The sequence below is a fragment of the Schistocerca americana genome, unplaced genomic scaffold (assembly GCF_021461395.2).
Source record: "Schistocerca americana isolate TAMUIC-IGC-003095 unplaced genomic scaffold, iqSchAmer2.1 HiC_scaffold_811, whole genome shotgun sequence".
In the NCBI taxonomy this organism is placed as follows: Eukaryota; Metazoa; Arthropoda; class Insecta; order Orthoptera; family Acrididae; genus Schistocerca; species Schistocerca americana.
Window position 1 is genome coordinate 5,001 of NW_025726579.1, and position 7,500 is coordinate 12,500.

The 7,500-nt window shown below is 54.0% G+C and overlaps 3 non-coding genes across 3 annotated transcripts in view; all 3 read right to left on the reverse strand.

The window, feature by feature from the left end:
• The window catches only part of LOC124591164, a 4,224-nt gene extending 3,839 nt beyond the window's left edge, over positions 1–385 (reverse strand). The window contains exon 1 of the ribosomal RNA XR_006976998.1: positions 1–385. This exon is cut by the window's left edge and continues 3,839 nt beyond it. This is a non-coding gene — a ribosomal RNA (large subunit ribosomal RNA).
• A 188-nt stretch (positions 386–573) lies between these two features.
• LOC124591167 lies at positions 574–728 on the reverse strand. The gene has a single exon (XR_006977001.1). It is a non-coding gene; the product is annotated as a 5.8S ribosomal RNA (ribosomal RNA).
• Positions 729–1,079: 351 nt separating this feature from the next.
• On the reverse strand, positions 1,080–2,989 carry LOC124591171. The gene has a single exon (XR_006977004.1). It is a non-coding gene; the product is annotated as a small subunit ribosomal RNA (ribosomal RNA).
• Between the last annotated feature and the right edge of the window lie 4,511 nt (positions 2,990–7,500).

Here is a 7,500-nt window from a genome sequence, read left to right on the forward strand (position 1 = left end):
TTTCAACTTTCCCTCACGGTACTTGTTCGCTATCGGTCTCGTGGTCATATTTAGTCTCAGATGGAGTTTACCACCCACTTGGAGCTGCACTCTCAAGCAACCCGACTCGAAGGAGAGGTCCCGCCGACGCTCGCACCGGCCGCTACGGGCCTGGCACCCTCTACGGGCCGTGGCCTCATTCAAGTTGGACTTGGGCTCGGCGCGAGGCGTCGGGGTAGTGGACCCTCCCAAACACCACATGCCACGACAGGCGGCAGCCTGCGGGGTTCGGTGCTGGACTCTTCCCTGTTCGCTCGCCGCTACTGGGGGAATCCTTGTTAGTTTCTTTTCCTCCGCTTAGTAATATGCTTAAATTCAGCGGGTAGTCTCGCCTGCTCTGAGGTCGTTGTACGAGGTGTCGCACGCCACACCGCCAGCCGGCTGTGCACGCTACCGAGTAAGTACCGGTATGCGAACCGCCAGGCGACGGGCGCGCATCGCACGTTTAAGGAGGCGCGGCCGGCCCCACAGGCGGCCGCGACGCTCCCAGGTCTGCGAAGCGGGGCAAACGCCGCGCGCTTCAGTATACGTAGCCGACCCTCAGCCAGACGTGGCCCGGGAACGGAATCCATGGACCGCAATGTGCGTTCGAAACGTCGATGTTCATGTGTCCTGCAGTTCACATGTCGACGCGCAATTTGCTGCGTTCTTCATCGACCCACGAGCCGAGTGATCCACCGTCCTGGGTGATCTTTTCTTAGTTTACACTGTCTCTTTCAAGACAGTTGCATAGGCGGGACGTAGGCGTGTGGCGGCCCCTGTTCAAGCGTTCTGTGTCCAACGGCCTCACGGCCGATGGGCGTCGTACGGCTCCACACCGGAGCGGACAGGCAGTCGGGCGAAAGTCATTCAAAACCGGCGCCAGGCGCCAGGTGCCGCAGGCCAGCCGCTCCAGCGCTTCAGCGCTCGTACCACACAACATTGGCGTTAGTTTTGAGAAGCACGCGTGGTTCCGCACGCGGCGCACGGCTACTGCGAGCCGTACAGGTAGCGTGTTGCGCGACACGACACGCACATCGAAAGACATGCAGTCTAGTCGGTAATGATCCTTCCGCAGGTTCACCTACGGAAACCTTGTTACGACTTTTACTTCCTCTAAATGATCAAGTTTGGTCATCTTTCCGGTAGCATCGGCAACGACAGAGTCAATGCCGCGTACCAGTCCGAAGACCTCACTAAATCATTCAATCGGTAGTAGCGACGGGCGGTGTGTACAAAGGGCAGGGACGTAATCAACGCGAGCTTATGACTCGCGCTTACTGGGAATTCCTCGTTCATGGGGAACAATTGCAAGCCCCAATCCCTAGCACGAAGGAGGTTCAGCGGGTTACCCCGACCTTTCGGCCTAGGAAGACACGCTGATTCCTTCAGTGTAGCGCGCGTGCGGCCCAGAACATCTAAGGGCATCACAGACCTGTTATTGCTCAATCTCGTGCGGCTAGAAGCCGCCTGTCCCTCTAAGAAGAAAAGTAATCGCTGACAGCACGAAGGATGTCACGCGACTAGTTAGCAGGCTAGAGTCTCGTTCGTTATCGGAATTAACCAGACAAATCGCTCCACCAACTAAGAACGGCCATGCACCACCACCCACCGAATCAAGAAAGAGCTATCAATCTGTCAATCCTTCCGGTGTCCGGGCCTGGTGAGGTTTCCCGTGTTGAGTCAAATTAAGCCGCAGGCTCCACTCCTGGTGGTGCCCTTCCGTCAATTCCTTTAAGTTTCAGCTTTGCAACCATACTTCCCCCGGAACCCAAAAGCTTTGGTTTCCCGGAGGCTGCCCGCCGAGTCATCGGAGGAACTGCGGCGGATCGCTGGCTGGCATCGTTTATGGTTAGAACTAGGGCGGTATCTGATCGCCTTCGAACCTCTAACTTTCGTTCTTGATTAATGAAAACATACTTGGCAAATGCTTTCGCTTCTGTTCGTCTTGCGACGATCCAAGAATTTCACCTCTAACGTCGCAATACGAATGCCCCCGCCTGTCCCTATTAATCATTACCTCGGGTTCCGAAAACCAACAAAATAGAACCGAGGTCCTATTCCATTATTCCATGCACACAGTATTCAGGCGGGCTTGCCTGCTTTAAGCACTCTAATTTGTTCAAAGTAAACGTGCCGGCCCACCGAGACACTCACTCAAGAGCACCCTGGTAGGATTGCAACGGGGTCCGCCTCGGGACGCACGAGCACGCACGAGGCGCGTCGCACGCCTTCAGCTCGCCCCACCGGCAGGACGTCCCACGATACATGCCAGTTAAACACCGACGGGCGGTGAACCAACAGCGTGGGACACAAATCCAACTACGAGCTTTTTAACCGCAACAACTTTAATATACGCTATTGGAGCTGGAATTACCGCGGCTGCTGGCACCAGACTTGCCCTCCAATAGATACTCGTTAAAGGATTTAAAGTGTACTCATTCCGATTACGGGGCCTCGGATGAGTCCCGTATCGTTATTTTTCGTCACTACCTCCCCGTGCCGGGAGTGGGTAATTTGCGCGCCTGCTGCCTTCCTTGGATGTGGTAGCCGTTTCTCAGGCTCCCTCTCCGGAATCGAACCCTGATTCCCCGTTACCCGTTACAACCATGGTAGGCGCAGAACCTACCATCGACAGTTGATAAGGCAGACATTTGAAAGATGCGTCGCCGGTACGAGGACCGTGCGATCAGCCCAAAGTTATTCAGAGTCACCAAGGCAAACGGACCGGACGAGCCGACCGATTGGTTTTGATCTAATAAAAGCGTCCCTTCCATCTCTGGTCGGGACTCTGTTTGCATGTATTAGCTCTAGAATTACCACAGTTATCCAAGTAACGTGGGTACGATCTAAGGAACCATAACTGATTTAATGAGCCATTCGCGGTTTCACCTTAATGCGGCTTGTACTGAGACATGCATGGCTTAATCTTTGAGACAAGCATATGACTACTGGCAGGATCAACCAGGGAGCTGCGTCAACTAGAGCTGAGCAGCCGGCCGCCCGGGAGTGTGTCCCGGGGGCCCGCGCGAACACGCAAGCGTCCGCTCAATTATTCTGCAAACAGGAGGAGGCTGAGCTCCCCTGCACAATACACCTCGAAACCCTCTCAGGTCCCGGCGGCGCGCAGCGCCGTCCTAAGTACTTGGTCGGGTTCGAGAGAGGCGCAATCGCCCGGAGTTTGGCGAGTAGACGCTTTAGGTGCGACCACCCGTGCTCCCAACTGAGCTTGCCGCTGCCGACAGAGGCCCGGGAGCGTGCTGTCGTGGCATTGCCGGCGGGAGACAACACGCGCCACCTACGGTGGCCGGCAGCTCCAACGCCAGCGCCACAGAAGGACAAAAGCCCCACTTGGGTGCCGAAGCGAACTCTCCCAGCACAGCGCACGCGCCAACACGTCCGCACAGCTGCGATACAATCCACCTGCGAGAACCGCAGAGGCGACCGAGCAGCAGACGGCGTCGCGGCGCCGAGCGCCGGGCGGCGGCGCATCCTCAGCGCACACAGTCCTCAATCGGACCAGCACACTGCAGATGTCCACCGCGCTTCGCACCGGGCCCGCGAGGACCTACTTTGGCCGCACGGCGCCGCGTGCAGGGTGCGCCGGCGCGCAGCTGCGCCGCCTGCCGCCTCCGTCGGCCGGCGCGCCTGCCACTGGCCGCCCCCACCAGCCGGCTGTAGCGCGTGCGCCCACGCACCGCGCGGCCAGCACGCCGGAAGGCCCCCCCTCACCGGCCGGGGACGGTCCCACCCAGCCACCGCCGCGTATCGCTTCACACCCACATGCCATTCACGTTCGTGGGCATGGTGGGTATCGCTGAAACAACCGGTTGGTAGCTCAACCGATCGTCGCCATCACTGATTCACCTCTAGCGAGAACAACCGCACCACAACGGTTTACCAGTTCTTCATTTGCGTAACGTCACCAGCAAACGTAGACGTCCATCGCCATTTGCAAATTCAACGATTGTTGCATGCCTGTGTCAGGTGTCACGACACACTATGTCTGCCCACATACACGCAACAACATGTGCACGCTTCGCGAACACGTGGAAGGTGGCCCCCGTACGTATGCGATGTCCATTGCGCGAACGACTGTCAACCGGCCTCTGTCGCATGTCGCAGATGTGGAACGCAGTGCACCATGCTATCACGGTGTGTGAGAAGAGACGACTACGTCTGACAACACGCGCCACTACATCAACAGACGGCTCATGCTGATCGCCATCCACGGCATACCATACTGCAATCCAGCTCTTATAGGGAGACGACACGTAGCTGAGTGCACAATATTTGGACCGTATGGTTCGCCGTTGTTGGCGCAGTCGTGGTACGGTCACACATGTACCACGATGTATCATTCAGTACATGAGGACCAATGTGCGGTACAGTGTGTGATTTGGACGTACAACATCAGCGGACAGTTGCCACAAGCCGTACCACAACGTAGGCTGTGCTTCGCCATGCGAATGCCAATGAACAACTGCGAAGGGCATTGAGCATGTACGTCCTGCCGCCATCCGCATTACAGTGTATAGCTGCAAGGTGTTTAACATGAAGCGATACTCTGGGGACCGGGCAGTGCGAGTAGCAAACTATATTGCGGGGGTTGCAGTTAGGCAACACTACACTAATTTAACGCGTCGTATGACAATTACAGAGCAGGTTAAGGCCCAACGTGTGTTGGGTTAAGGCCCAACGTGTGTTGGGTTAAGGCCCAACGTGTGTTGGGTTAAGGCCCAACGTGTGTTGGGTTAAGGCCCAACGTGTGTTGGGTTAAGGCCCAACGTGTGTTGGGTTAAGGCCCAACGTGTGTTGGGTTAAGGCCCAACGTGTGTTGGGTTAAGGCCCAACGTGTGTTGGGTTAAGGCCCAACGTGTGTTGGGTTAAGGCCCAACGTGTGTTGGGTTAAGGCCCAACGTGTGTTGGGTTAAGGCCCAACGTGTGTTGGGTTAAGGCCCAACGTGTGTTGGGTTAAGGCCCAACGTGTGTTGGGTTAAGGCCCAACGTGTGTTGGGTTAAGGCCCAACGTGTGTTGGGTTAAGGCCCAACGTGTGTTGGGTTAAGGCCCAACGTGTGTTGGGTTAAGGCCCAACGTGTGTTGGGTTAAGGCCCAACGTGTGTTGGGTTAAGGCCCAACGTGTGTTGGGTTAAGGCCCAACGTGTGTTGGGTTAAGGCCCAACGTGTGTTGGGTTAAGGCCCAACGTGTGTTGGGTTAAGGCGCAACATAGGTTAGGTTAAGGCGCAACATAGGTTAGGTTAAGGCGCAACATAGGTTAGGTTAAGGCGCAACATAGGTTAGGTTAAGGCGCAACATAGGTTAGGTTAAGGCGCAACATAGGTTAGGTTAAGGCGCAACATAGGTTAGGTTACGGCGCAACATAGGTTAGGTTAAGGCGCAACATAGGTTAGGTTAAGGCGCAACATAGGTTAGGTTACGGCGCAACATAGGTTAGGTTAAGGCGCAACATAGGTTAGGTTAAGGCGCAACATAGGTTAGGTTAAGGCGCAACATAGGTTAGGTTAAGGCGCAACATAGGTTAGGTTAAGGCGCAACATAGGTTAGGTTAAGGCGCAACATAGGTTAGGTTAAGGCGCAACATAGGTTAGGTTAAGGCGCAACATAGGTTAGGTTACGGCGCAACATAGGTTAGGTTAAGGCGCAACATAGGTTAGGTTAAGGCGCAACATAGGTTAGGTTAAGGCGCAACATAGGTTAGGTTATGGCGCAACATAGGTTAGGTTACGGCGCAACATAGGTTAGGTTACGGCGCAACATAGGTTAGGTTAAGGCGCAACATAGGTTAGGTTAAGGCGCAACATAGGTTAGGTTAAGGCGCAACATAGGTTAGGTTAAGGCGCAACATAGGTTAGGTTAAGGCGCAACATAGGTTAGGTTAAGGCGCAACATAGGTTAGGTTAAGGCGCAACATAGGTTAGGTTAAGGCGCAACATGGGTTAGGTTAAGGCGCAACATGGGTTAGGTTAAGGCGCAACATGGGTTAGGTTAAGGCGCAACATGGGTTAGGTTAAGGCGCAACATGGGTTAGGTTAAGGCGCAACATGGGTTAGGTTAAGGCGCAACATGGGTTAGGTTAAGGCGCAACATGGGTTAGGTTAAGGCGCAACATGGGTTAGGTTAAGGCGCAACATGGGTTAGGTTAAGGCGCAACATGGGTTAGGTTAAGGCGCAACATGGGTTAGGTTAAGGCGCAACATGGGTTAGGTTAAGGTACAATATGGGTTAGGTTAAGGTACAATATGGGTTAGGTTAAGGTACAATATGGGTTAGGTTAAGGTACAATATGGGTTAGGTTAAGGTACAATATGGGTTAGGTTAAGGTACAATATGGGTTAGGTTAAGGTACAATATGGGTTAGGTTAAGGTACAATATGGGTTAGGTTAAGGTACAATATGGGTTAGGTTAAGGTACAATACGGGTTAGGTTAAGGTACAATACGGGTTAGGTTAAGGTACAATACGGGTTAGGTTAAGGTACAATACGGGTTAGGTTAAGGTACAATACGGGTTAGGTTAAGGTACAATACGGGTTAGGTTAAGGTACAATACGGGTTAGGTTAAGGCACTTGGGGGGGGGGGGGCCCGGTTTGTTGATTGTGATTATCGTAAGTAAATGACTGCGGCATCATCTGATTTGCCACGTCAGGGTGCACCTTTGGCTCATAACAGGCGGCGCTCTGATTCCATGCTTGTGGCAGACCTGTGTCTTTCATTCCTGCCATTGTTTGTGTGGTGTGACAGGAGGCAGTATTGTGATGTTGGGTGCACCCCTGTCTGGGACATGTGTGGGTGTTGGTGGCTTAGCTGAGCAATGGTGGTTGTCGGAAGGGTGGGATATTCTGTTTTCCGAGTGGACCTCCCGGTCTGGTTATGATAGTGTGGATTGTCTAATGTGGCAGAGAGGATGCACTGGGTGTTGTTCCATGCTGGTGCTTACATATTGTCTGTGTGCCTGTTACAGGCAGAGAGTAGTGCGTGATAAGAGTGTCTGGCTGACGTGTGATTGTGAGCAGAGTCTTTCAGCATGTATACGGACAGGTCTATACATTATCTGTATTCTGATGGCTCTATCTATTACTAATCAGCGCCGTGTATACGTTTAATCCGGTTCCAGTCGAAACTATTGTATCTCTGTACATTAGTGACACGGCGAGCCCGCTATGTAGTTACTCGTCTCGGCAGCTTCCACCGGTGTATGGCAAATGATTATAAGGAATCAGTCTAGTCGTCAATACCGATAGTCTGACGTCACATGTCTGGGGTGGGGGACGCTGCGCCCTTCCGGTGGGTCATGGCCTAGGAAGACTCTTCCCACGCAGGGGGGCTTGGACTGTCATTGACTCTTCCGAGTAATATACTTGCCGTACGTTTTTGCGACTGCGAGTGCAACGCTCACCGGTACCGACATGGATGGAGCGCCTCCTAGCTGCCGCTGAGCATCTGCATTCGTACAGCGAGC